This window comes from Microcaecilia unicolor, chromosome 3 (genome assembly GCF_901765095.1).
Source record: "Microcaecilia unicolor chromosome 3, aMicUni1.1, whole genome shotgun sequence".
In the NCBI taxonomy this organism is placed as follows: domain Eukaryota; kingdom Metazoa; phylum Chordata; class Amphibia; order Gymnophiona; family Siphonopidae; genus Microcaecilia; species Microcaecilia unicolor.
Genome location: NC_044033.1, coordinates 524,009,072 through 524,036,140, shown reverse-complemented (window position 1 = coordinate 524,036,140; position 27,069 = coordinate 524,009,072). Strand labels below are relative to the sequence as shown.

Sequence of the window (27,069 nt, the reverse complement as noted above, 5' to 3'; positions counted from 1 at the left end):
CTACATATATGCCACTCTTATAATTCTCATCTTAAGTGACTTTTCAGTTCAATGTCAATTCGGGGACTATTAATCCACCATGATTCATGTTTCGCAAACGCTGTCTCAAGCGCCAGCAGTGTGATTCACCAGACAGCTGGTGCTTAATTTGGAGGGGACTTAACCTTGAGACACTGTTTGCAAAACATGACGAATTAATGGTCCCCAAACTGACACTGAGCTGAAAACTCACTTAAGATGAGTATTTTAATAGTGTCGTATGTTTTGTAATAACCTTGAGTGGGATTTTGATAAAACTTTGCTGTATAGTGGAAAGTCAAAATCTAAATCTAATAAGAAAAATTTTCATCTGTTGGTTGATGAAGAGGTGGGTGTTTGTAAATCTTGCTGTGTAAAGCTGACACACCTGCAAGCTACACTGCTGAGACCATTAGATTTAGTAGCCTGAGTATAGTTTTATACAATATATATATTTATTTTATTTATTTATTAGGATTTATTTACCGCCTTTATGAAGGAATTCACTCAAGGCGGTGTACAGTAAGAATAGATCAAACATGAGCAATAGACAATTACAGCAGTAAAAATAATATAAAGTATGGCATAGTATATTACTTACATTGTCAACACAATACGGAATAAAACATTTTATTTATTTATTTATTTATTACATTTGTGCCCTGCGCTTTCCCGCTCATCGCAGGCTCAATGCGGCTTACATAGTAACAAGAGAATACAATCTGTAGTATCAGAATCAACAAAGGAGGTATGTGGTAGAACAAATGAACAAGGGTAAATGGGATAGAAGAGGTATGAGAGAAAGGATAGGGATAGGTAAGGAGGTAGGTCGATAAGGGAGAAGTTGGGACGAGCATGGAGGGTAAGAAGGTTGGTAGGAGATATTTTCTGAGTCATTGTTGTTAATGATTAGTTGAACCGGTAAATAGATGGATTGCTTATGATTACTTATGGTATGTCAGGTCATTCAGGGTAAGAGGAGTTAGAAAATAAGGAGACTCATTCAAAGAAAGCTGCAAATAAGGTCAGAAGGGTGCTTAAATATTATCTCAGCTCGGGTAGGATTGCTTGTTCACTCTTTCCAAAAATACTAGGACTAGGGGGCACACAATGAAGCTACAAAGTAGTAAATTTAAAATATTTCTTCACTCAACATGTAATTAAACTCTGGAATTTGTTGCTAGACAATGTGGTAAAGGTGGTTAGCTTAGCGGGGTTTAAAAAAGGTTTGGCTAGCTTTCTAAAAGAAAAGTCCATAAGCCATTATTAAAATGGACTTGGGGAAAATCCACTGCTTATTTCTGGGATAAGCAGCATAAAATATATTGTACAGTTTTGGGATCTTTCCAGGGACTTGTGACCTGGATTGGCCACTGTTGGAAACAGGATACTTGGCTTGATGGACCTTTGGTCTGTCCCAGTATGGCAACACTTATGTAGAATGCATTTGGAAATGGCCATCTCTAGGAGGACACCACCAACGAAAAGTTTGAAGGTGGGTTGTAAGTGCTGATAACCAGTGTCACGGCTCTCCTTCAGCTCATTTGGATCCAAAAGTGGTCCTGACTTAAAAATGAGTGAAGATGTAGGAGCCTATATTGTGTAACAGAATACACACATGCCGAAAACTCAGGCATCAGCATTTAAGCCAGCCATAGAGCTGGGGTAAATGCTTGAACTGAAATCCTGTAATTTACAGTAATCTGGTTGAGCCCCGCCCATGACGCCAGCCCCCTTTCAGATTAAATTAAATGGGTATTTGCAAGATAGAGCTTATGTACGTAAATTACATTATTCTGAGTGAAAAGATACCATAACCGGGGTTTCAAAGTGCCGGTACTCAAATGCCAGGCCATCCTTCAGGGGTGGTGGGGTGATCACTGAAGGACCCTCTCCACAATAGCCAGACCTCCTGCACCACTTACGGAATTATGTAAGCCACATTGAGCCTGCAAATAGGTGGGAAAATGTGGGATACAAGTGTTATAAATCCTAATTTGTATTTCTTTTGTGTTTTTTAGACCTACTGCCAGACTACAGAGGCACAAAACCTAAGTAGCACAGCATCCAAGAACACTACTTTTGGAGCAGTTGCAGAATCTACAACAGTTGTGACAAAGGCAGTAGATCCTACCACCAAGGGACATGGCAACCCCTTGTACTCTTCTGCAAGCCACTTCCTCATTATTGCCTCCATCTCTTTCCTACACTTCTTCTATTAAAGATCTCAGGATCAGCTATACAACTATCCCACCCTTCCTTCAGCTCCCTGCCTTGATCTGTAGATGATGCCCAACTCATCAGTCTCAACATGGAAGATTAACACAAATCCCTGCACCCAGAACCAGTCATGATCTCAATCAGAGCATGGAGCAAACCTCAGGGGCTGACTAAGAGGACCACTTGGAGCATCTAGGGGTGTGATCAGGAATTAATTTTTATTCAGGCAAGATCAATGTTCGTCAGAGGCTCTCCTGTTCAGCTTAAGAGTCTACTCAACATCACAGTTAGTGTACTGAGTAGGTCTTTCTAGGCATTTTGGTGACTGTAGACAAACTGGGAGGCTTCCATTTCAAGTCATCTTGGTATGGCCAAGCCAAGGAGGTGAAACCTTGTCACTATGGACAAGCTAAATGTGGAATGGAACATGGAGATTTGAACAAGAAAACCCAAGGCCTTATCCAGAAGAGGTTGAGCTAAGTCTGCCAAGGCAGCCACAAGAGACTTGAAGGCGATCATTCATTTTACTTAAATTAATGCAGCAGCAATGGAAGAGCATTAGAAAAAGCCAACAATTTTATAGTTTTGTTTATGTCCACAGGTGTCCAGTTCCAAGCAATTGCAATATCCAAGAATCCTGATGCTAAGAAAAGTGGCCCTGTAGGGAGTTTCCATGGAACGAGGCTCATAGGACAGTACAGATTCGTGTTTGCAATGTACCTTCATGGAAAGTGATTTGTTTACTATAGAGTTTGGGGTCTTGAACTGGTACTGTATACTTTTTGGGTATGAAATGTGTCCATGCTGGAGTGTTATGGAGTCCCTTCACTATTAATACAGAAACTGGGTTTTTTTCTTTCTTCCTTCCTTCCTTCAGTAAATATGGTTTCCATAGAAAAAATGTTTCTGGTCTTTAATGTTTTTGGATGCATCCCTCTTCTCAGTCCCTGGGTGCTCAGGAAATCCCTCGAGCAGTCACTTGAGCTGTCGGCATGGAAGGACCTTAGACCTGTTCAGTCCAACCTGCCTGTGGGTCACTGTAGATTTTATTGATTCCCAGTCTCTCTTCTCTTCCTCTGTTATCTGTCTTAAATAGGCTTAAAGTATGCTGTTAAAAAGCAATTTTGGTCACTAAGCTCAGCAGGGAGTTGGGTTCTTTACTGCTACACTGCCAAAGACGCCAGTTGAATTCTGGCTGTCTCTTTCCGGATTTGCTGTGTCTCTTGGGCACTTTCGTCTCCACCTCTTCCCCTGGGAGGCTGTTCTATGCATCTACCTTCCTTTCTATGAAGAAACGTAACCCTCCACGTCCTCAGGTATATAACTTAGATTGCAAGTCTTATCGGCAGAGAAATAACGACTGTACCTATATGTAAATGAATGGCAAGTAAATGCATCCAAAATCCCAGTGTTAATGAGCTGCATTGTATATCGTGGAGGAGTGGCCTAGTGGTTAGGGTGGTGGACTCTGGTCCTGGGGAACTGAGGAACTGAGTTTGATTCCCACTTCAGGCACAGGCAGCTCCTTGTGACTCTGGGCAAGTCACTTAACCCTACATTGCCCCACGTAAGCCGCATTGAGCCTGCCATGAGTGGGAAAGCGCAGGGTACAAATGTAACAAAACAAAAAAAAAAAAATAAAGAATGTATGCAAAAGCAGCTCATTAGTATTAAAAGAAAAAAAATTCCCTTCCAGCCCACCCCCTCGGAGTTTCAAACTGCAATCGTTCCTCTGAAAGGTTTGTCTTTTTTGTGCCTGAATTACACCTTTGAGGTACTGGGACTGTTTTTTTCCTGTCAGGTAAACACACGCTTAAGGTGCGTAGTCGCATCTCGTATGGCTTTTGGTGTAGATGCTCCACCATTTTTGTGGCTTTTCTCTTGTAACTGGATTGTCAATGGGATTTTTTTTATGGGGGGGGGGGGGAGAAGGGGGCTTTTTTGTTCCTGGCCTCTATTAGTCAACAGCAAAATGAGCCTTCATTCATCGTTACACAAATTCCGCCACTGTTTTTCCTTCCCACTTGGCAGTCCAGCCATGGAAGTGATAATCCTCCCCCAGGGGCTGCACATCCAGGGTTTCTGCTTCTAGGACTCTCTGCAGTTGGGGCTTCTAAGTTCTGCCACTAGGTGTCACTATTGAGTGATGATTGGGTCTCCCTCTGCCCCGCCTTCCTTCCACCCCGCCCCCCACCCCCAGGGCTGCTTCCTCAGCCTCCCCGTCCCCAAATACATGTACTTCCTTTGTCAGCACACACTTGAATCCCACTAAATTTTTATGGATGTTACTTTGGGGTTGACAGTCAAAACAATTTATCTGGTTAGCTTTAGGAGTTAACAGAATAAATTGTTTGTTTTAGAAGTTGAGGCCCTACTGACTGGTTAACTGTTGGCTAGACGATGTGATGGCTGGTCAAAAGTTAACCAGTGACGAAGAGGCAGGATCAGAGGCGTCCCGGGGACACAGTCCGATTTTAACTGAATATCACTGCTATTCAGTGTACTCTGGTTCAAAATGCCAGCTAAATCAGACTGCCCAGATATCAGGTGTAACTTGCCTGGGTACATATGAGACCTAAGTTAACTGGCTACAAAATCTGGTTCACTTAACTGGCTGTGTTTAGCAGTGCCGACTTAAAACCCGTTATTTCTCTGTGTATTTGGTCAAAGTTAAACGCCTATTGGCGCCTCTGAGTTCTGATCTTCTTTCTGTTTTAAAGATGTTTTAAAGATGAATGCTCCTTAAGAAATCTATTTGAAATCTTTGAATAACGTCCCCAACTACCCACCAGCTGTTTTATACCTAAAGAATGCTTTAATCTTTTGGCTACACTAACGAAATAGTTTCTTTATTACCAATGTATTTGAATCTGTTTTTATTTCACTTTTTGGTGGATAGTGAACAACTGACACAAAGCCCTGTTCAGGAGAACAATAGCACTGTAGGTGGGAACCTACAGTCAAAGTTTTCCAAACAGAAACCCTTGGTGTAAAGGAATGCTATGTTGATTAGACGTTAGCCAGAGCATGGTGACAGAGCTAAATATTTGCAAAATGAAGCTGGTGGGGAATTTTTCAGTAACCCTTAAATGCTGATTCGGAAATGCTGAATCAGTATAAATGCTTGGCTGATGGCGTAGCCACAGGTGGGCCGGGGCCCACCCACTTAGGGCTCAGGCCCACCCAACAGCAGCATACTGGTGGGGATCCCAAGCTCTTCCAGCCGAAGACTTCCCCCTGATGGTAACGAAAACGCTACTCTCCACGATACCAGCACCTGCGTACGCTCAGTTTTCATCGCATGCCTGCTGCAGACTGCCAAGGTGGAAAGAAGCGTTTTTCTGCCAGCTGAGATCATTTTTTTTTGGGGGGGGGGGGGGGAAGAACATGTGTTGGCCACCTACTTCTTGCCTAGGCCCACTCAAAATCTGTTGTCTGGCTATGCCCCTGGCTGACCCTCAGCTTGCTTTCCGGGTACAACCAGGCACTAGGTGATTTTCAGTCTTGCCGTACTTGGTGTAATTATATTTTGCTGCCTCTTGATGGGCGATTTTCTCATGCAAGTTGATTTTGATTTTTCTTTAAGGGTTGGAGGGAAGCATGGAGGGGTGAAGTGATTGACACGTAAATTTTACGAAGGCCATGATGCAGATTACAGGGCAGGGTGTGGTCCAGTAGGATAACCTGTCTGTCTGTCTGAGGATGCCTGTTGAACTCTGCTATAATCTATCAATAAACCGTCTAATTCAGACCTGACACTGTCTCTGTTGTGATGTGTCTGCAAGATCTTGCCATCCTTAGGAAGTCAAGAGATTTCATCCAGAAATGTGTATCATTTCTGGATCTCTAGGTATTGACCTTGCTGTTTAATGTTCATGGTCCTCCCTGTCAAGCAGTCAGTAGGGAGTAGGGTAGAAGGGGCCAGAAAAGAGAGCAGAGCAGTTAGTTTGTGATTTGCACTGTCTGTTCCTGCCTCACATGAAGGGAAGAGTGAGGCTGGAACTGACAAAGTAGGCAGCGGGCAACACTAACCCATTTGGAGAGACTGCTGCCAGGAGAAACGGGAAGGGAGGGCCAATTGTATTCTGCCCTGATCTGGCCTTTCCACCCCCTCCTCATTAATGTCAATAGGCAACATGTGGCGGGGAAACAGAAGAGGGGCTGGAACAGACACAAATCAGCCTGCAGCTGTCTATCCTAGGGTTCATGCACCTGTAAGAATAGAGAGTGTGGGGGGGGGGGGGGGGATGAGTCGGAGAGCTGAGTGCCTCAAATAGGAGGCTGAGATCCAAGAAAAAGAGTTCAAATCCCGCTTCCCTCATTCTACACTCACGTTCTTGGACAAACAATTCGCCCTCCATTGCCTCAGGTAAAAACATAGGGACCTATTTACTAAAGGTTTTTCTACCAGTTTGTGTCCATGGGAAATTTACTAGGGTGCATGGTAGGGAAATAGCTATTACATCTGAATATTACTTGCCTGAGCTCAAAGTTATCTCAAAATAAAGACCTTTGATCAACTTGAAACAGCCATGGTTTTGGCCTGTTCTATCTATGGCTATCTACTTCCAATTTCTCTAATAAATGTAAGTGGGAGAAAGGTGGGTTCCCCTCGCTGAGATGACATGGAGCCCGTTGGTGAGTTTCTGTTGCAGTGTGGAAAAGCAGAAGTCCTCGCCGATGAAAAGCTATCATAGTACACACATCTTTCATTACATAAGAACACCAGACTAAAGGTCCATGAAGCTCAGTGGTCAATCCAGGTTACTAGGAAGCACCTGACAGATCTGAAGAATAAGAGCATAACATGACCAATGGTCCATCTAGACAATGGCCAATCCAGGTCACAAGTACCTGGCAGAAACTCAGTTAGTAGCAACATTCCATGCTACCAATCCCAGGGCAAGCAGTGGCTTCCCCCCATGTCCATATCAATAACAGATTATGGACTTTACCTCCAGGAACTTGTCCAAAACATTTTTAAACCTAGATATGCTAACCGCTGCTACCACATCCTCTGGTAACGAGTTCCACAGCTTTAACTATTCATTGAGTTAAAAAATATTGCCTCCTATTTGTTTTAAACGTATTTCCATGTCATTTCATCGAGTGTCCCCTGGTCTTTGTAGTTTTTGAAAGAGTGAAAAATCGATTCACTTCTACTCATTCTACACCACTCAGGGTTTTATAGACCCCAATCCTATCTCCCCTCATTCGTCTCTTTTCCAAGCTGAAGAGCCCTAACCTCTTTAGCCTTTCCTCATACGAGAGGAGTTCCATCCCCTTTATCATGTTGGTGGCTCTTCTTTGAACATTTTCTAATATCACCATATCTTTTTTGAGATACGGCGACCAGAACTGAACGCAATACTCAAGGTGAGGTCACACACCATGGAGTGATACAGAGGCATTATAATATTCTTGGTCTTATTTACCATAACTTTCCTAATAATTCCTACCATCTTGTTTGTTTTTTTTGGCTGCCGCCACACACTGAGCAAGCGAGACACTACAGAAGATTTCAGCGTATTGTGTACAATGACACTTAGATCTTTTTTTTTTTTTTAATGCTGACTTCTAAGGTGAACCCTAACATATAAGGTTCCTTGCTGCTCACTTCCAGGGATGAGCAGTAGCTTTGCTTTCCCAAGGCTTATTAGCTAACTAGTAAAAAAGGCCCATTTCTGACACAAATGAAACAGGTGCTAGCAAGGTTTTCCTTGGAGTGTGTATGTTTGAGAGATTGTGTGTGACAGTGACTGTGTGTGAGAGAGAGAGAGAGAGTGAATGTATGAGTGTGTGTATGTGTGTGAGAGAGAGAGTGAGTCTGGGTGCGAGTGTGTCTGTGAGAGAGAGAGTGTGTGTGTGAGAATGAGAGTGTGTGCCAGGGGCCCCCCTCCCTCCCAGTTCCAGGGTCGTCCCCCCTCCCTCCCTCCCTCTGAGTTCCAGGGTCGTTCCCTCTCTCCCTCCGCGTTTCAGGGTCATCCCCTCCCTCCCTCCCAAGTTTCAGGGTCTCCCTCCCTTCGAGTTTCAGGGTCCCTCCCTCCGAGTTTCAGGGTCATCCCCTCCCTCCCTCCGAGTTTCAGGGTCCCTCCCTCCCGAGTGTTCTTCCTGCTGCGCTATGGGCGCCTGATGAGCCGGTGGCGGGTGTGGCTCCTGATCGCCATGGCCTGGTTGCTACTGCCCGCCCTGCTCTTTCCCATCGCCATCCCCGGTGGCGCCATGATCCGTGTCTACTTCTTGCGGGCCTCGCTGCTCTGTAATCCGGACTACGCCAGCAACGTGCCCTACTCGCTGCTGCTGACGGCGCTCATCTTCTTCCCCTGGTCGGCCATAGTCACCGTGACCAATGGGCACCTTTTCTCGCGGGCTCTGATGTTGACATCATAATGGTGACCTAGCACACCAACTCCGAAGAAGTCACAAACACAGGCAGCAAGACCCATAGAATGTTGGAGGTGAAAATTATTATATAGGATAATTGTTTACAGACATCTTCTCATGGAATTTGCTCAAACACATTTTCAACGTAACTGTATTTGATGCCTCCTCCGGCTTGCTGAGTGAAAAAAAATATTTCCTTAAATAATGGGGTTTACAACAGCACTCCCTTAAGGGGGAAGTTATCAATGTGGGATACCATGTCTCATTTCATACATGGGACCTGTGCTAAAATAGCACGAATTGTAAAATACACATCTTATCCACGTTGATACAGACCAAGAGACTGAGCCGGGCCCAGGGCAGGGCCACCACCCCCCCTCCCCCCAGAATCGTCACTGCCGCTGCCTCCACCTCCCCCAGGATCGCTGCCACACCTGCCCGCCACAACTGTAAATACCTTGGCTGGCGGGGATATCCCAAAGCCCCGCCAGCAGAAGGGATCTTCCTCCAGCCCTGCTTTTCTTCACTCTGCCCCATGGCCTGCCCCTGTGGTTGCTTTTTCTCTCACGTCATACATGCTCGGTTTCAAAACCGAGCATGCGTGGCCTGAGGAAAAAGCAGCTGCTTGGCAGAAAATGCGGCAGAGTGAAGAAAAGCAGCGCTGGAGGAAGACCTCTTCTGCTGGGGGGACCCCCGCCAGCCTGATGCATCTGCTCCTCCGGGTCCTCCCCAGCCTCCAAGGAGGGACCGGCACTGGAGTTTTCTCTCTCCTGCTCCTGTTGGGACGCCATCACCCGGGTCCCATCAGGAGCAGGAGAGAGAGAGAGAGACCCCAGCGCTGGGTCCCCCTTGGAAGCCCAAGCCCGGAGAATTTTGCCCCCCCCCCGCCCCCCCTCTCAGCAGCCCTGCATTGATAACTCCCCTCCCCCTTAATCTAGGACTACTTTTCTGCCGACTTAAATTAAACTGCTTTAGCCATAGAGACAGTTACTGAATATTGTCACTACCCTCACTCCGCCGAGGCATTATCCATGTGTAGGGGGTTAATTCTACAACTATTCTATATGTCACGCCTGGCAACTGCACCGAATCCAAGTATATTCTATAACAAAGTGCAAACTTAAATTGGATTAACAAACCAATCAGCGTTGGAAGCAGCACTTAACAAGCAATAATGAGCACTGATTGGCAATAATTAGAATTTACGTGCACAGCTCCGTAAAGTGTATTCTGTAACCCACTGCGCCTAAATTTGAATGCGTGCAGGCAAAAAGGGGTGTGGTTATGGGCGGGGAAATGGGTGTTTCGTGGGCATTCCAAAATTTACACATGTTGTTATAGAATCTGGCCCTCTGCGTTTAAATCTACGCACCGGGATTTACGCCACATTTCATTGGTGTAAATGGATGCACCAGGATATTGACTAAGCGTATTCTATATACCTCACCTAAATTTAGGTGCTGCTTATCGAATAACACTTGGGCGCAAATGTTTCCGCATGGATTTTTTTAAAGTGCCATGTAGAGAGTCTGGCCCCTATTGTGTAAAGGAATCTAGGTGGCTACTTTCCTTAATAGAACACTAGGGTGTATATGGAAATATGCGCTTAATCGAGAGCACTTACGCCAGCTGTAGAGCTGCAGCGTGTGCACCTATATTCAGGCCTGTAACTTAGAATTGTCTATAAATTATGTATGGAACATTGTGCCCCACGTGCATCACCCAGACTCCGCCCATGTGATTGTCCACCTGTAAACTCGGAGTTACAGTTGATCGAAATCTCACACTAGAAAGCCATGTGAAAAACATAACAAGAGAAATATTCCGCAGCCTGGTACAATCAATGGTACTGAGCCACCTAGATTACTGTAACGCCATCTTTCCAGGATGTAAAGAGCAAATCATTAAGAAACTGCAGACTGCGCAGAACACAGCAGCCATATTTGGAAAGGCGAAATATGAAAGCGCCAAACCCCTAAGAGAAAAACTACACTGGCTCCCACTAAAAGAACGGATTACATTCAAAATCTGCACTCTGGTCCATAAAATCATCCACGGACAGGCCCCGGCCTATATGTCGGACCTTATTGTCTTACCAACCAGGAACACAAAAAAGTCAGCTCGCACATTCTTGAATCTCCACTACCCCAGCTGCAAAGGTCTCAAATACAAAGCAACATATGCAGCTAGCTTCTCATACATAAGCACGCAAATGTGGAACGCACTACCAAATGCCATAAAAACAATGCACGACCTAACAATCTTCCGAAAAAGTTCAAAAAGGTCATACCACAATGATCCATCCTAAACACTAGGAAACAGAACTCTACCAACACTTGACAAAACCGAACTTTCTCACACGTGACTGCTTCCACCACTCTATCACTAATGAAAACGTTCGAACTACCTTGCTACCTCTCATGCTGAATTGAATGCTCTATATTTGACTTTTTAACTTACTCTATAAATTACCGCCTAACTACTCTATAACTTACTTTTCAGATATGAACTTTGTGTTTCTCATTCCGGAAATGGCGATCGCCACTACGGCATAATGTAAGCCACATTGAGCCTGCAAATAGGTGGGAAAATTTGGGATACAAATGCAGCAAAATAAATAAACTATGTACTATTGGCGCAAGCCTGTATATGTGTGCACATACGTATGGATATGATGGTATTCTAATCATTTACCTGCGTAACTGGCAGGTAAATGCTAGGGCCAGCTTTCTAGAATTGTCCCCATAGCGCTACAGCACTTTGATCTTCCGCAGCACTATCTGCATAGTGCTATTAAAAATTCATAGACAGGGGACTTTGCATTTAGGGGGGGAGTTATTGAAGTGAGTACCATTAGGAAGTCTTATTTTACTGTTAACCCTCGTTACTAGTAACCAGGTCTTATTGTTTAAAATGTGACCTGTGCTAAAATAGTATGAGTTAGTGTTAAAATGACATGTCTTAACGGTGATACACGTTGATAACTTCCCCCCTAGTGTGAAGAGTTTCACTCTCTGGTAACCAGAGTTGATATCGTGATGTCATAATGCCTCATTCCAATGTCTAAGAGCCAACCTCATCAGTGATGTCATAATGGCTCACTTCCCCCCCCCCCCCCCCCCTTAGTATGAAGAGTTTCAGTCTCTGGTAACCAGAGCTGAGATTGTGATGTCATAATGCTTCATTCCACCAATAAGAGCCAACCTCAGTGATGTCACAATGGCTTGATTGTCCTGTACTTGGTTCACTTTCATTACATATAGCAGCGATTTTGATTTCTAAAGACATTTCTTTATTCTTTAATTAAGGAGGGAAGTGATATTAACCATAGAAAGGTGGTATATCAAATCCCATCCCCTTATCATAGTAACATAGTAGATGACGGCAGAAAAAGACCTGCACGGTCCATCCAGTCTGCCATCAATGTGGACCACCATTAAGATGTGTTATTTTACTGTTAAACCCAGTTATTAGTAACTAGGTCTCATTGTATAAAATGAGACTTGTGCTAAAATACTACAAGTTAGTGGTAAAATAACACATCTTAACAGTAGCCTACGTTGATAACTCCCCTCCCCCACTTAGTGTGAAGAGTTTCAGTCTCTGGGACCCAGAGCTGATTTTGTGATTATAATGCCTCATTCCACCAATGCCTGAGAGCCGACATCAGTGATGCCATAAGGGCTTGATTGTCCTACACCTGGTTCACTTTTATTACAAATAGTAGTGATTTGGCCTAGTGGTTAGGGTGGTGGACTTTGGAACTGAGGTCGATTCCCACTTCAGGCACAGGCAGCTCCTTGTGACTCTGGGCAAGTCACTTAACCCTCCATTGCCCCCTGTAAGCGGCATTGAGCCTGCCATGAGTGGGAAAGCGTAGGGTACAAATGTAACAAAAATAAAATAAATAAATTTCCATTTCTAGAAACATTTCTTTATTCTTTCATTAAGGAGGGATGTGATTATAAGCACAGAACGGCAGTATATCAAATCCCATCCCCTTTCCCTTATCAACATCGGCCACCATTAAGATGTGTTATTTTACTGTTAACCCGTTATTAGTAACTAGGTCTCATTACATAAAATGGGACCTATGCTAAAATAGCACCTAAGTTAGTGGTAAATTAACACATCTTAACACCACCTAGAATTGGATAGTGCAGTCTATAAATATTTTAAATAAATAAAGCAGTGCCCCTCTGCGACTTATGCAACCTAGAAGGTGATATACTTGAGCCCCTCCCCCTCTTCATCAACATATCCTGATCTGTTGTAATATCAGCCAATAGTTGATCATGAATGCACAGAGGAGGGTCCTGTATGAACTACTGCCAAACAGTCATGGAAGAAAGACCTGGCTGGGTTCATGATTTGAGCTAAGGAAGCCATATCTATTGTCATCTACTTCCATTGGAGCCCAAAGAACAACTGAGACCTTTGTCAATAAATTCCATGTCCCTTTTTGTTGCTTCAAATGACAGCAGGCTCCTTTTCTTTCCTGTATCACCTAGATGACCTGTATTGTAATCTTGTTCCCTGCTTGACCCATATGTTGGCTTTTGACATATCTAGTTTTGTTGAAGTCTTCCTGGATTTCTTCTCCGAGATGCCTTGTATATGGCAATAGTACAGGATTGCCAGTGTCAGGGTTAATGGGCATTGAGCCGTTATTAGGAAAGGAATGGAAAACAAAAATGAGGATGTTATAATGCCTTTGTATTGCTCCATGGCGTGACCGCATCTCGAATATTGTGTTCAATTCTGGTCGCCACATCTCAAAAAAGATATAGGGGAATTAGAAAAGGTACAGAGAAGGGCGACGAAAATGATAAAGGGGATGGGACAACTTCCCTATGAGGAAAGGCTAAAGCAGCTAGGGCTCTTCAGCTTGGAGAAAAGGCGGCTGAGGGGAGATAAGATAGAGGTCTATAAAATAATGAGTGAAGTTGAACGGGTAGATGTGAAGTGTCTGTTTACGCTTTCCAAAAATACTAGGACTAGGGGGCATGCGATGAAGCTACAATGTAGTAAATTTAAAATGAATTGGAGAAAATGTTTCTTCACTCAACGTGTAATTAAACTCTGGAATTTGTTGCCAGAGAATGTGGTAAAGACGATTAGCTTAGCGGAGTTTAAAAAAAGGTTTGGCCGGGTTCCTAAAGGAAAAGTCCATAGATCATTATTAAATGGACTTGGGGAAAATCTACTATTTCTGGGATAAGCAGTATAAAATGTTTTGTACATTTTTGGGATCTTGCCAGGTATTTGTGACCTGGATTGGCCACTGTTGGAAACAGGATGCTGGGCTTGATGGACCTTTGGTCTTTCCCAGTGTGGCAATACTTATGTACTATGTACTTATGACCCGTGACCTGCAAGAGCTGAGACTGGACCAGCATATCCATCTGCTTCTGTTGAGCACCATTTTGAATAAAGGATCTGGTTTACATCCTAGTTTGCCTTCCTGTGGTCAATCCCACCCTTTGTGTTATCGCTGATTTGCTTGTGGGAGTGGACTGGTTCTTTTTTTTCTTGGAGGTGAAACTGGAGACGTGTAGTAGAGTCGTAGTAACTGCACAACCAACAAACAAGCTACAGGGTAGTTATCCTATGGGCATCAGAAAGACAGGCATGTCCCTGGAAGATCCCTTTGGACAAGCACTATCCCCCTAATTCTATAAAAGTTGCTAAAAATTGTGCACACAAATTTTGCATGTACAATTTAATAGAATAACAAGCTAATTATCATTGATTATTGGCTTGTTAAGCAATTATTGGCACTAATTAGATTTTATTGGAATATATGCGTGTAAAGTTAGCACGGGATCCACGCCTAAATTTTATGTGCAAGCTCCAAATTCCTAGTTGTTTTGAGTTCGTTTCACCCCCACCTCCTTCCACACTTTTACTATCAACCAAGCAAGCTTCCTGTTAGAAAGCAACTTCAAAATTCTGGGAGTCACCCTTGACCAACACCTGACACTTGACATCCACACAACCTTGGTTGCAAAGAAAGCCTTCAAAACGCTTTGGAAGCTCAGAAGAATTAGAAACCTCTTCCCTATCGCAACCTTCCACCTCCTAGTCCAAACCTTGATACTATCCCAGCTAGACTATTGCAATGGATTGGGCAGACTGGATGGACCGTGCAGGTCTTTTTCTGCTGTCATCTACTATGTTACTATGTTACACCTGATCTTCAGATCCCCCCCCCCCTTCCTGCTATCTCTCCCCTTCAAAAAACACTGGTGTTTATAATTTGCGTGTTCCCACCAATTACTCTGACCTCATCCTCCCCAGACTGCTCTTTACACAGTCTAGGAATTAACAAACTCCATAATCAGAAGGACTTGCTGGGATATAAGATAGTTTACTACAATCTCACCAATAGCAGTACAAGCAAATCAGGTATTCATATGGTTGAGCAGCAGTTCACGACACATCTGTCACCTGCCTTCTCTTGTAGCCTTCTTTCTGATTTAATACCCCTCAGACTGGTCCTTATATACCATTTTGACTCCATTGGTTCCAATGGACCCTAGTCTTTCTCACCAGGGCTCTTGGCCCTTATCAGTTGATCAGAATGACTTCACATGTTATCAAGCTCTAAGTATAAACAAGATATGCTCAGAGCGCATCTTGTGAGATGACTCCACATGTTCCCCAAACCTTCCCCCTAGCCCCCTCCTTTGGATGTTCTCACCCGAGGTGCAGCTGACCCAGTACTATCTCTACATAACCACAACAATCTTGCTCATAACTTCTTGTAGGTGCCAGTCTCCTCATTGTTTACAGAGTAGATTTCCCACAACCCTCTGTCAGCTCTCAATTACCTCATTTCAGCACTTGCCACAGTGAAATGTAACTGTGTCAAAGGTGATCTCTGATTCTTACAAGCCTAGCTCTTAGCCTGAGCCCTGAGCCATTGACCTGTATTTCAAGCAAGTGACAGTATATTTCTTCACTGGTTACCCACAAAAGCCAGAAAAAATTTCAAGATCCTTACATTCATCTTCACTGTCCTCCAGGGCTTATCCCCCCACCTACACGACCACATTAATCGACCTCCCACTTACAAATGCCCTGATGACCACCCAAAACTACCTCTTACTCCACTTCCCAAACTGCAAAGGTGTAATATACAAATCTCTCTACGGCACAAATTTTTCCTACCTTGCAACACAATCCTGGAACTCATACATCAAGAAAATAACCGATAGCTCAAATTATGCAAAATATTAAAATCATACCTCTTCACGCTGTTTCTACTGACACAGGTCACAGGACAAATCCCCGAAGACCTAGCGCTCAACCCAACAATGCCCCCAACTCTCTCCTCAACCAGACCAACAATGACGTACCCCCATTTGCCAGAATATGAAGGCCACGTTACCACACAGTTACTCAATCCTATCTCCCACACTGTGGACCACCAGTAGCAACTACCCTAATCTCTGCTGATCACCCTATGACTGCTGACCTTCTACTACTCAGTAATTGCTACCAATTTGACCCACTACCTATTACTATGTTAACCTGATGACCAGAGCCCTCTACCTGTTTTGTTATCATACTGTTTAATAGTAGTTCTTTAGTTCATTAGTTACATGCTCTGCAGTTCATAAACAAGATGGAAAACACATTAACTAAACATGGTACAATGTAAGCCACACAGAACCAAACCTGTTTTGGATTATGTGGGATATAAGTCTAAATAAATGGAAATGGGAGGGTCATGGGTGGAACGGGGGAGTTCCTAAAATTAACATGCTTAGTTATAGAATAAGGGAGAAAAGCACCTAATCTAGGCATGTACACTTACACCATGTTTCAGTCGCAGCCAATGGCTGTGCCTAAAGTTAACATAAATAGAAAATCTTCCCAACCAGTCCAGACTTAATTTAGATGTTATGTTCAGAGTCCCATATTCCTCAGATCTTCAATGCAATGCAATAACTTTCAATATATCAATATAGCTTTCCCATAAACCTCAGTAATGTGCGATCACCAGCAATTATTGAAACTGACGATAATCACACATATCAACCTCTTCATCGGTTTAGTCAAATAATTTTACAACTTTATAATTTCCTTTCAAATTATTAAAGCCCATAATTTAAATTGAACTTATCTTCTCTTTCTTTTATTTATCAGACCCGGGGGTTAGGCTGCCCGACATGCACGTTTCGCTCCGAAATGAGCTGTCTCAAGGACATCCCCCCATGATCTTATTAGCGCCAGCTCAGCAAAAGTAATTCAGTTTCAATAATTGCTGGTGATCGCACATTACTGAGGTTTATGGGAAAGCTATATTGATATATTGAAAGTTATTGCATTGCATTGAAGATCTGAGGAATATGGGACTCTGAACATAACATCTAAATTAAGTCTGGACTGGTTGGGAAGATTTTCTATTTATGTTAATTTCTATCCGGTCCTATTGAGAATTAGTTGTGCCTGGTTAGTGAGTTGTGCCTAAAGTTAGGCATGATTCCCGGGCATAAGCGCTGTTCTATAAACCGTGCCTAACTTTAAGTGTGGCTTATAGAACATTGCTTTTTTTCAGCATATATAGAACTCATCCCTAAGTGTGTCTTGAATATGGCCAGGAGACAAACCTTTGCTGGTCCCTTTGGATACAGAAATACGGACAAACGGGCAGATTGGCAAAACCCGCCCGGTTGCCCGGACATGTCCTCAAAAAGAGGACATGTCCGGGTAAATCTGGACATATGGTAACCCTACCCAAGAGTCACATTACTCCTTCTTAAGAGATTATACAGGGTGAGAAGGGTCCCCACACCTCCTAACTATAGCAAGTCAGCAACCGGGTTTCAGATTTGTCACTTGCCCCAATCTCTGAATTCTTGCTCTCTGCAAGTGCCACAAGTGTCTAACCGGTTGGGTATAGACAGGCTGATTCTCTCTCTCGTCAGAAGCCAGTTGCAGGCATCGGCAGAAATGGGGCTTTCCCTTGACAGGTATGGTCAGTGGTGCGAGAGGTTGGCGGCAAAGTCAGAGTTTACATTTTCATTGGGGGATTACACTACTGCCACTAGCAACACCCCCTTCCAAAGGTCCAACTTCTCCCCTGCTTCTAAGCTCCTTTCCAGAAACTACCAGAAGCTGCTCTAATTCTCTGGCAGGATCTGGTGCCAGAAGCTCTGAGAACCTTGTGCGCTAGAACAGGTGCAGGAAGCACACAGGATAAAAACAGCAGGTCAGAAGTGCAGCCAATGGGTAAAAAAAACCAAACAAAACCACCAACCGTTCACTCTTATGGGCTGACAGAAAACAAAGCTAGATACACACACTGATGCACTGTTAGGAACAGCAAGGGGCAAATACGTCTTACAGCTACTGCATACTTCTTTGTGTTTCTTACCCATATAAACAGGGGCAGCACTAGGCAGATGCAGAAAGACACAGAGGGGATGGGAATGCAGACAGAAAGACTCCACTATTGGCATTTATCAACCCCCCTCCCCCCAAAATAAAGCCCCCCTCTCCCACACTAACTTTGCTCTTCCCTCATTCTGGGGACTTTGATGACCCTTACTGATTCTTATGCCTCAAAGCTCCTTGCTTTAATCTCTGCATTAGAACCCTCAACCATCCTGTACTCATTAGCATAAGCCATTGCCAGCCTCGATTTTGTCTTTTTCTCCAATTGCTCTCACACGCCTCCATCATCTGACACCTTTCACACGTAACTACCCTCCCTCACAACCATGTCCAATATCACCAACACATTTTAAGAATCTCCAGGCTATTGGCTCTTGCACGCTTTCCACCATCGTCTCTCATCCACTATATAATCAGAGTCTGACGATGAGGTCAACGCTTCCTATAATACTGTACTCGCCTCTGCTTTGGACACTCTTATTCCTCCCCTTCCTCATCCTGTAGGGTGAACAGAAGAATAGCCATACTGGGTCAGACCAATGGTCCATCTAGCCCAGTATCCTGCTTCCAACAGTGGCCAATCCAGGTCACAAGTACCTGGCAGAATCCCAACGAGTAGCAACATTCCATTTAGAACCCCACAGAGTAGCAAGATTCCATTCAGAATCCCAAATAGTAGCAACATTCCAGAATCTCAAAGAGTAGCAAGATTCTAGAATCCCAAATAGCAGCTACATTCCATGTTAGCAATCCCAGGGAAAGCAGTGGCTTCCCCCAGGTCTTTCTTAAAAGGGAACTATGGACTTTTCCTCCAGAAACTTGTCCAAACCTTTTTTAAACCCAGATACATTAACTGCCATTACCACATCTTCCGGCATCAAGTTTCAGAGTTAACTATATTTTTTGCGTGAAAAAAACAGCTTCCTCCTATTTGTTTTAAAAGTATTTCCATGAAATTTCATTGACTGTCCCATATGCTGCCCTGCCACCAGCATCGCCTCTTCCTTTTATTGCTGCTGCCTCTCTGATTGTAACTTCCTGTTTCCTCAGAGGTGGCCACAGTAGAGAAGAGGCCAGTGCTGGTGGCAGGGCTGCCTATGGGAATATCTGCAGCCACCGGCTTTTAAAAAACATAAAAAGAAGGTAAAATTGGGGAACGGGGTGCATGGCCGTGCCTAGGGTCTCTGGTGCCCCCCTGCAGACTATCAGTTGGCGCCCCCCCCCCCCCCCCCCCGTGAAAATGATCGCTCACCACTTGCTACACTGACAGGAATTGTCAGCAATATTCTTAGAAACAAATTGCTATACATTGCAAAATAAGATAGCAGATGTAAATTCTCAAAGTGGACATATTCCAAACACTAAAATGAAAATAAAATGATTTTTTTTTTACCTTTGTTGTCTGGTGACTTGATCATGCTGGCCCAGTACCTGATTCTGCTGCTATCTGTCCTCTTAACTCCTTAACGCCTTCTGTCTCGCTGCACCCTACGCCTGGAATAAACTTCCTGAGCCCCTACGTCTTGCCCCATCCTTGGCCACCTTTAAATCTAGACTGAAAGCCCACCTCTTTAACATTGCTTTTGACTCGTAACCACTTGTAACCACTCGCCTCCACCTACCCTCCTCTCTTCCTTCCCGTTCACATTAATCGATTTGATTTGCTTACTTTATTTATTTTTTGTCTATTAGATTGTAAGCTCTTTGAGCAGGGACTGTCTTTCTTCTATGTTTGTGCAGCGCTGCGTATGCCTTGTAGCGCTATAGAAATGCTAAATAGTAGTAGTAGTAGTACTTTCCTCCTTTCTTCTTCATTTCTTGCCTTACATCCATAAGTAAAAGCTGGGTCCTCTGCAGACTGTCCAGTAGATCCAGTTTCTGCCTATTTTCTCCATCCATGTGCAGGTTTTCTCCCTTTTCCCTCATCTCATCTCCTTCCTCTCTCTTCCCTCCCCTCCATCCATGCCCAGCATTTCTTCTCTCTCCCTTTCCCTCCATCCATGTCCATTCTTGTCCATGTCCATCCATGTCCCTCTCTGCCCTTCCCTCCTCCATCCATATCCAGCAATTCTCCTATCTCCCCTCCCCTCCATTTCCAGCAATTTCTCCTCTCTCCCTGGGCCCTGCCTTCCCATCCATGTCCATCCTTGTCCCTCTCTGCCCTTCCCTCCTCCATCCATATCCAGCAATTCTTCCCTCCCCTCCATTTCCAGCAATTTCTCCTCTCTCCCTGGGCCCTGTCCTCCCATCCATGACCATCCATGTCCATCCTTGTACCTCTCTGCCCTTCCCTCCTCCATCCCTCCTTATCCAGCAATTCTCCTCTCTCCCCTGTCCTCCCATGTCCACCTGCCCGCCCTCTGAGTCTGGTTTCTTGTATTTAATTTAAATTTACCTCCATCGTGGCAGCAGCTGCGCAGTGTCAGTGAAAGCGCTGCCGACGTCTCCAGCCTTCCCTTCCCGCTCATTCGTTCCCTCAGTGTCCCGCCTTCTTCTGACGTCATTTCCTTGCGAGGGCAGGACACTGAGGGAACGAACAAGCGCGAAGGGAAGGCTGGAGATGTCGGCAGCGCTTTCACTGATGCTGCTCAGCTGCTACGACGTCGGAGGTAAATTTAAATAAAAGGGCTACTGTCGGGGTCCTGGAGCTGCGGTAAGCGGCGAGGGTAGGCATGGTGCGGCAGTGGCCTCCAGAGGTTGGTGCCCCCCTGCGGTGCTTACCCCGCTTACTGTGTTGGCACGGCCCTGACGGGGTGGAGGAAGGAAGGGGGAGATGCCAGAACTTTCAGTGTATTGTCTACAATGACACCTAGATCTTTTTATCATGTGCTGACTCCTAAAGTGGACTCTAGCATTAGATAATTATGATTCAGATTATTCTTCCCAATGTGCATCACTTTGCATTTGCCACATTAAATTTCATCTGCCATTTGAATGCCCAGTCTTCCAATTTCCTAACATCTTCCCATTTCCATATCATTTATAAATATGTTAAATAGCACCAGTCCCAGTACAGATCCCTGTGGCACTCCACTGTTCACCTTCTCCATTGAGAGAAATGACCATTTAACCCTACCCTCTGTTTTCTGTCCAATAACCAATTCCTAATCCACACCAGAACCTTGCCTCCTATCCCATGACTCTTTAATTTTCTCAGGAGTCTCTCATGAGGCATCACAGAGACCTGGTGGAAGGAGGGCAATCAATGCAACACTGTGTTAGCAGTGCTTTTTTTTAGTAGGAAAAAAGGTACCGGGACTCGTTATGGGCAGGGTCACCATATATGACTCCACCCCTATGGTAACCACACCCACAGTAGCCACACCCTTTATACTAGCCATGACGCATATAAGCAGTATCATTGAAAATACTATACCAGTATAGGAGAAAAAAATAACTTTGATTTTTTAAAATTATAAATAATTTCTATAAGCTGTTACAGGTCTAGTATACCCAGTGCAAAATAAGACAGCAGATATAAATTCTCAAAGTGGACATCTTCCAAACACTAAAATGAAAATAAAATGATTTTTTCTACCTTTGTTGTTTGGTGACTTTGTTTTTCTGATCATGTTGGTGCCAGTCTCTGATTCTGCTGCTCTCTATCTGTTCCTTTAACTCCGTTTCCAGGGCTTCCTTCCCATTTATTTCTTTACTTTCCTCCTTTCTTCTTTATTTCTTGCCCTACATCCATAAGTAACAGCTGGGTCCTCTGCAGACTTGACTGGAGGACATATAGAGTGGATCCAGCTTTTGCCTATTTTATTCATCCATTTGCAGTTTTTCTCCTCTTTTCCCTTTCCCTCATCTTGTCAGTATGCATCTCCTTCCACTTTCCATCCATATCCAGCATTTTTCCTCTCCCCCTCCATCCATGTCCAGCATTTCTCTTCTCTCCTCCCCTCCATCCATGTTCATCTCACTTCTTCTCTCTTATCTTCCCTCCCCTCCATCCATGCCCAGCATTTCAACTCTCTCCCCTCCCCTCCCCTCCATCCATATCCAGCATTTCTCCTCTCCCCCTCCCCTCCATCCATATCCAGCATTTCTCCTCTCCCCCTCCCCTCCATCCATATCCAGCATTTCTCCTCTCCCCCTCCACTACATCCATGTGCATCTACTTCCTCTGTCTTTTCTTCCCTCCAACATTTCTCCTCTCTTCTCTTCCCTTCCCTCTACTCCACCCATGTCCAGCATTTTCCTCTCTCCCCTCCATCCATGTGCATCTCCTTCCTGACTTCCCTCTTCTCCATCCATGTCCAGCATTTCTCCTGCCATTCTCTACATCCATCCATGTCCAGCAAGTCTGCTCTCTTCCCTGCCCTCCCTTCCCATCCATGTCCAGATTCTCCTCTGCCCTCTCCTTCCATCTGTGTCTAGCGATTCTCCTTTGCCCCTATCCTCCCATCCCAACCATGTCCAGTGATTCTCCCCTGCCCCCTATGTCCTGCGATTCTCCTCTGCCCTCCCCTCCCCTCCCATCTATGTCCAGTGAGTTCTCCTCTCTCCCCTGCCCTCCCCTCCATGTCTGACGATTTTCCTCTGCCCTCCCCTCCATGTCCAGCAATTCTCCTTTTCCCCCTATCTTCCCCTCCACGTCCAATAACTCGCCCCAGCCTCCACCTTTCCCCCTTTTAAGCCCCCATTGAGTTCCAGTACCCCAGCCCCACCTGCCCACCTTTAGCTCCCTGACAGCCCTGCAGTGGAGTAGCCTAGTGGTTAGTGCAGTGGACTTTGATCCTGGGGAACTGAGTTAAATTCCCACTGCAGCTTCTTGTGACTCTGGGCAAGTCACTTAACCCTCCATTGCCCCTGGTACAAAATAAGTACCTGAATATATGTAATCCGCTTTGAATGTAGTTTCAAAAACCTCAGAAAGGCAGTATATCAAGTCCCACGTCCCTTTCCCTTTCTGTTCCTGCCACCCCACGATGTGTTTAAATCTTTTATTTTTTTTACCTGAAGTCGCAGCGCCGGCGTTAGTGAAAGGACCATGCTCGCCTCCTCCAGCCTTTCCTTCGTTCCCTCTCAGTGTCCCGCCTTCCTCTGACGTAGTTTCCTGTTTCCGTGAGGGCGGAACACTGAGAGGGAATGAAGGTAAGGCTGGAGGAGGCGAACCTGGTCCTTTCACTAACACCGGTGCTGCGACTTCAGGTAAAAAAAAAAAGATTTAAACTTGTCACGGGTGGCCGGAACAGAAAGCAGGGATGGGGAGCTAAGAGAGGGCAGGTGAGCTGGCCCTAGGAAAAAAAGGTGCCAGTACGCCGTACCGGCGCATACCAGCACAAAAAAAGCACTGGTTATCAGGGTGCAAATTATACTGAAATGATAGAGAGGATCAAATTGGAAGGGGGAATTCGGTTAAACAAAATTAATATTCTACATGAAACAGATAGCAGCATGGAATCTTTGTGGATAGAAATTCCATGTATGAAGGGAAAGAGTATACTGGTAGGGCTGTACTACTGTCCACCAGGACAGAATGAACAGACAGATGAGGAAATGTTTACAGAAATTAGGAAAGCTGGCAAATTGGGCAACATTATAATAATGGGTGATTTTGATTACTCCAATATTGACTGGATAAATGCCACATCAGGGAGCGCTAGGGAGGCAAAATTCTTAGATGTAATGAATGACTGCTTCTTGAAGCAACTGGTCCATGAACCGACAAGAGGGGGAGCTAGTTTAGATCTAGTCCTAGTGGAATGCAGGGCATGGTACGAAAGTTAACGGTGTTGGATCTGCTGGGAAACAGTGATCATAACTTGATCAAATCTGAACTGATATCTGGAGTGAAGTCTGAAAGGGCGACAATGACAACATGAGGAAAATGTTTAAAAAGAAGCTAATAGGGTTGGCTGCAAAGGTTAGGACTTTAGATCAGGCATGGACATTGTTTCAAAATACCATTGTAGAAGCCCAGACCAGATGAATTCCACATAGTAACAAAGGTTGAAAGAAGAGCAAACGACAGCCAACGTGGTTAACAGATGAAGTGAAAGAAGCTATTAAAGCCAAAAGAGCATCCATCAAAGAATTGAAAAAGGATGCAAATTAAGAAGCAACATAAGCACTGTCAAGCTGTACAACCGTCCGCCAGAACAGAACAAACAGATAGAAGAAAATATGTTTACAGAAATGAGGAAAGCTGGCAAATTGTGCAACATTATAATAATGGGTGATTTCAATTATCCTAATATTGACTGGATAAATGTTACATCAGAGAGTGCTAGGGAGGTAACATTTCTAGATGCAATAAATGACTACTTCTTGGAGCAACTGGTCCAGGAACTGACGAGAGGGGGAGCTTTTTTGGATCTAATCTTTAGTGGAATGCGAGGCATAGAACAAGAGGTAATGATGTTGGTTCCACTGGGAAACAATGATCATAACATGATCAGATTTGAAGCCCAGACCAGATGTATTCCACGTATTAACAAAGGTTGAAAAAAGAGCAAATGACAGCCATCGTGGTTAAAAGGTGAGGTGATAGAGGCTATTAGAACCAAACAAACATCCTTACAAAAATGGAAAAAGGATATAAATGAAGAAAATAAGAAGCAACATAAGCACTATCAAGACAGATGCAAAGCACTGATAAAGAAGGCTAAAAGAGAATATTAAGAAAAACGTGCCACAGAGATGAAAACTCATAGTAACATTTTTTTTTCAGGTATATCAGAAGCGGGAAGCCTGTGAGGGAATCAGTGGAACAATTATATCAGGAAGGAGTAAAAGGAGCGCTCAGGGAGGACAAGGCCATAGCGGAGAGATTGAATTAATTATTTGCTTCAGTCTTTATGGAAGAAGATGTAAGAGATCTACCTGTACCAGAAATGACTTTCAGGGGTGACAAAGTGGAGGAACTGAAAGAAATCTCAGTAAACTTGGAAGATGTAGTGAGCCAAATTGACATGTTAAAGAGTGATAAATCACCTGGGCCAGATGGTATACACCCCAAGGTATTGAAAGAACTTCAACCATGAAATTGTCGATCTGCTGCTAGTGATCTGTAACCTGTTGTTAAAGTCATCTGTAGTACCTGAGGACTGGAGGGTGGCCAATGTGACGCCGGTTTTTAAAAAGGGTTCCAGGGGTGATCCAAGTAATTAAAGACCAGTACGCCTGACTTCAGTGCCAGGCAAAATAGTGGAAACTATTACAAAGAATAATGCACTATACAACGGTCTGACTACAAAGGGTCTGCACCAGCAAATGAAATTGCCCTCCATCAAAGGAGACATAGTACTAACTCCAATCCCTAAAAACACAACCAGCAAGATAAGTGAAATCACTAACTATAGACCAGTGGCCTCACTACCACTCCTGATCAAAACGATGGAAGGTCTAGTAGCTGAACAACTAATAGATTACCTGACACGTTTCTCAATTCTCCACAACTCCCAATCAGGTTTCAGACCACTACACAGTACTGAGACGGTCATAATAACTCTGTTAACAACATTCAAAAGACTAATATGCCAAGGACAAAAGATACTATTACTCCAATTCGACATGTCAAGTGCATTCGACCTAGTCGATCACACAACACTAATGTACCTGCTTGATAATATGGGAATTATCGGGGCAGTGGCTGCATGGTTAATGGCAGGGGTGTGCTGGTAAATTTTTAACAACAGGCTCTTTCCGGACGTAGCCAGCTCTGCAGTTGGAAGGGCCAGGGGCTGCCGGGGGGGGGGGGGGGGGGGGGGGGGGAGGGGAGCAACACTTGCCTCTCTCTTCTCTCTCCCTTCATGCGGGCACGCTAGGCATACCTTTGCTGGCAGCCAATAAATGAACTGCCACCACTCCCAACGTCTTGCTCTGAGCAGCATGCTGAAACTTCTCACACATGCTGGAGAAGTCCCAGCCTGCTGGTCAGTGGAAACAAGGAGCGGGGAACAGCAGCAGTCTATTTACTTGGCTGGCAGGGCTCAGCATCCCCACCAGCAAAGTAAAAGAGAATTCAGCAGGGGGCCCAAGCCCACATTTTGGGAGCCAGTTGTTAAAGTAGCCATGGAGGGCCCTACTTTAACAACCAGCTCTCAAAATTCTTAAAAACTTAACAACCGGCCCTTGCGAGCCTGTGAGAGCCTGCTCCAGCACACCACTGGTTAATGGGTTCTTGAGGACCGGATCCTACATTGTAAAAATATCCAACTAGCTTTCAGCGTTCTGGACCACTGAGTGTGGGGTGCCTCAAGGATCACCAATATTGCCCATACTGTTTAACATTATTATGGCCCCACTCAGCAAAAAACTAGAACAAATGGACTTTAACCCATACATATATGCCGATGTTGTCACTATTTACATACCTTTTAACAACAGCATCTCAGAAATATTGTAAAAAATTAAAAATGGTCTGGACACCATGGAAAACTGGGCCATAACCTTCAAACTCAAACTAAACAGAGACAAAGCCAAATTCCGACCAAAACCTCACAATCGACCAGCAATCATACCAAATGAAACACAACTAAAAATACTAGGAATCATCCCTGAGAAACATCTCACCCTTGAACACCATGTGTCAACGATTACATCAAAAAGCTTCAGAACACTATGGAAACTGAGAAGAATCAGAGACTCCATTTCCAGAAAATCATTCTGCATAATAGTGCAATCGTTGATAATGCCACAACTAGACTACTGCAATGCAGCATATATTAGGTGCAAAGAAAACACACTAAAATCACTACAAACCATTCAAAATACAACTGCAAGAAGATGTTCCACTCAATGTGGAAATTAAAAAGAGTAAGACCTTTCTTCCCAAGGATCGTCTTCTGTAACCTGGTACAATCAATGGTACTGAGCCATCTAGACTATTGGAACACACTCTATGCTGGCTGCAAAGAACAAACAATCAAGAAACTTCAGACAGCCCAGAACACTGCAGCTAGACTCATATTCGGTAGAACAAAATATGAAAGTGCCAAACCCTTACGAGAAAAGCTACACTGGCTCCCACTTAAAGAACGCATCACGTTCAAAATATGTACCCTAGTTCACAAAATCATTTACGGAAATGCCCCA

The 27,069-nt window shown here is 44.3% G+C and overlaps 1 long non-coding RNA gene across 1 annotated transcript; it reads left to right on the top strand.

Annotated features, from left to right (window-relative positions):
- Nucleotides 1-3,920: 3,920 nt before the first annotated feature.
- On the top strand, nucleotides 3,921-24,623 carry LOC115467310. Its single transcript, XR_003941675.1, has 3 exons — nucleotides 3,921-5,011; nucleotides 6,907-6,908; nucleotides 24,611-24,623. It is a non-coding gene; the product is annotated as an uncharacterized LOC115467310 (long non-coding RNA).
- Nucleotides 24,624-27,069: the final 2,446 nt, after the last annotated feature.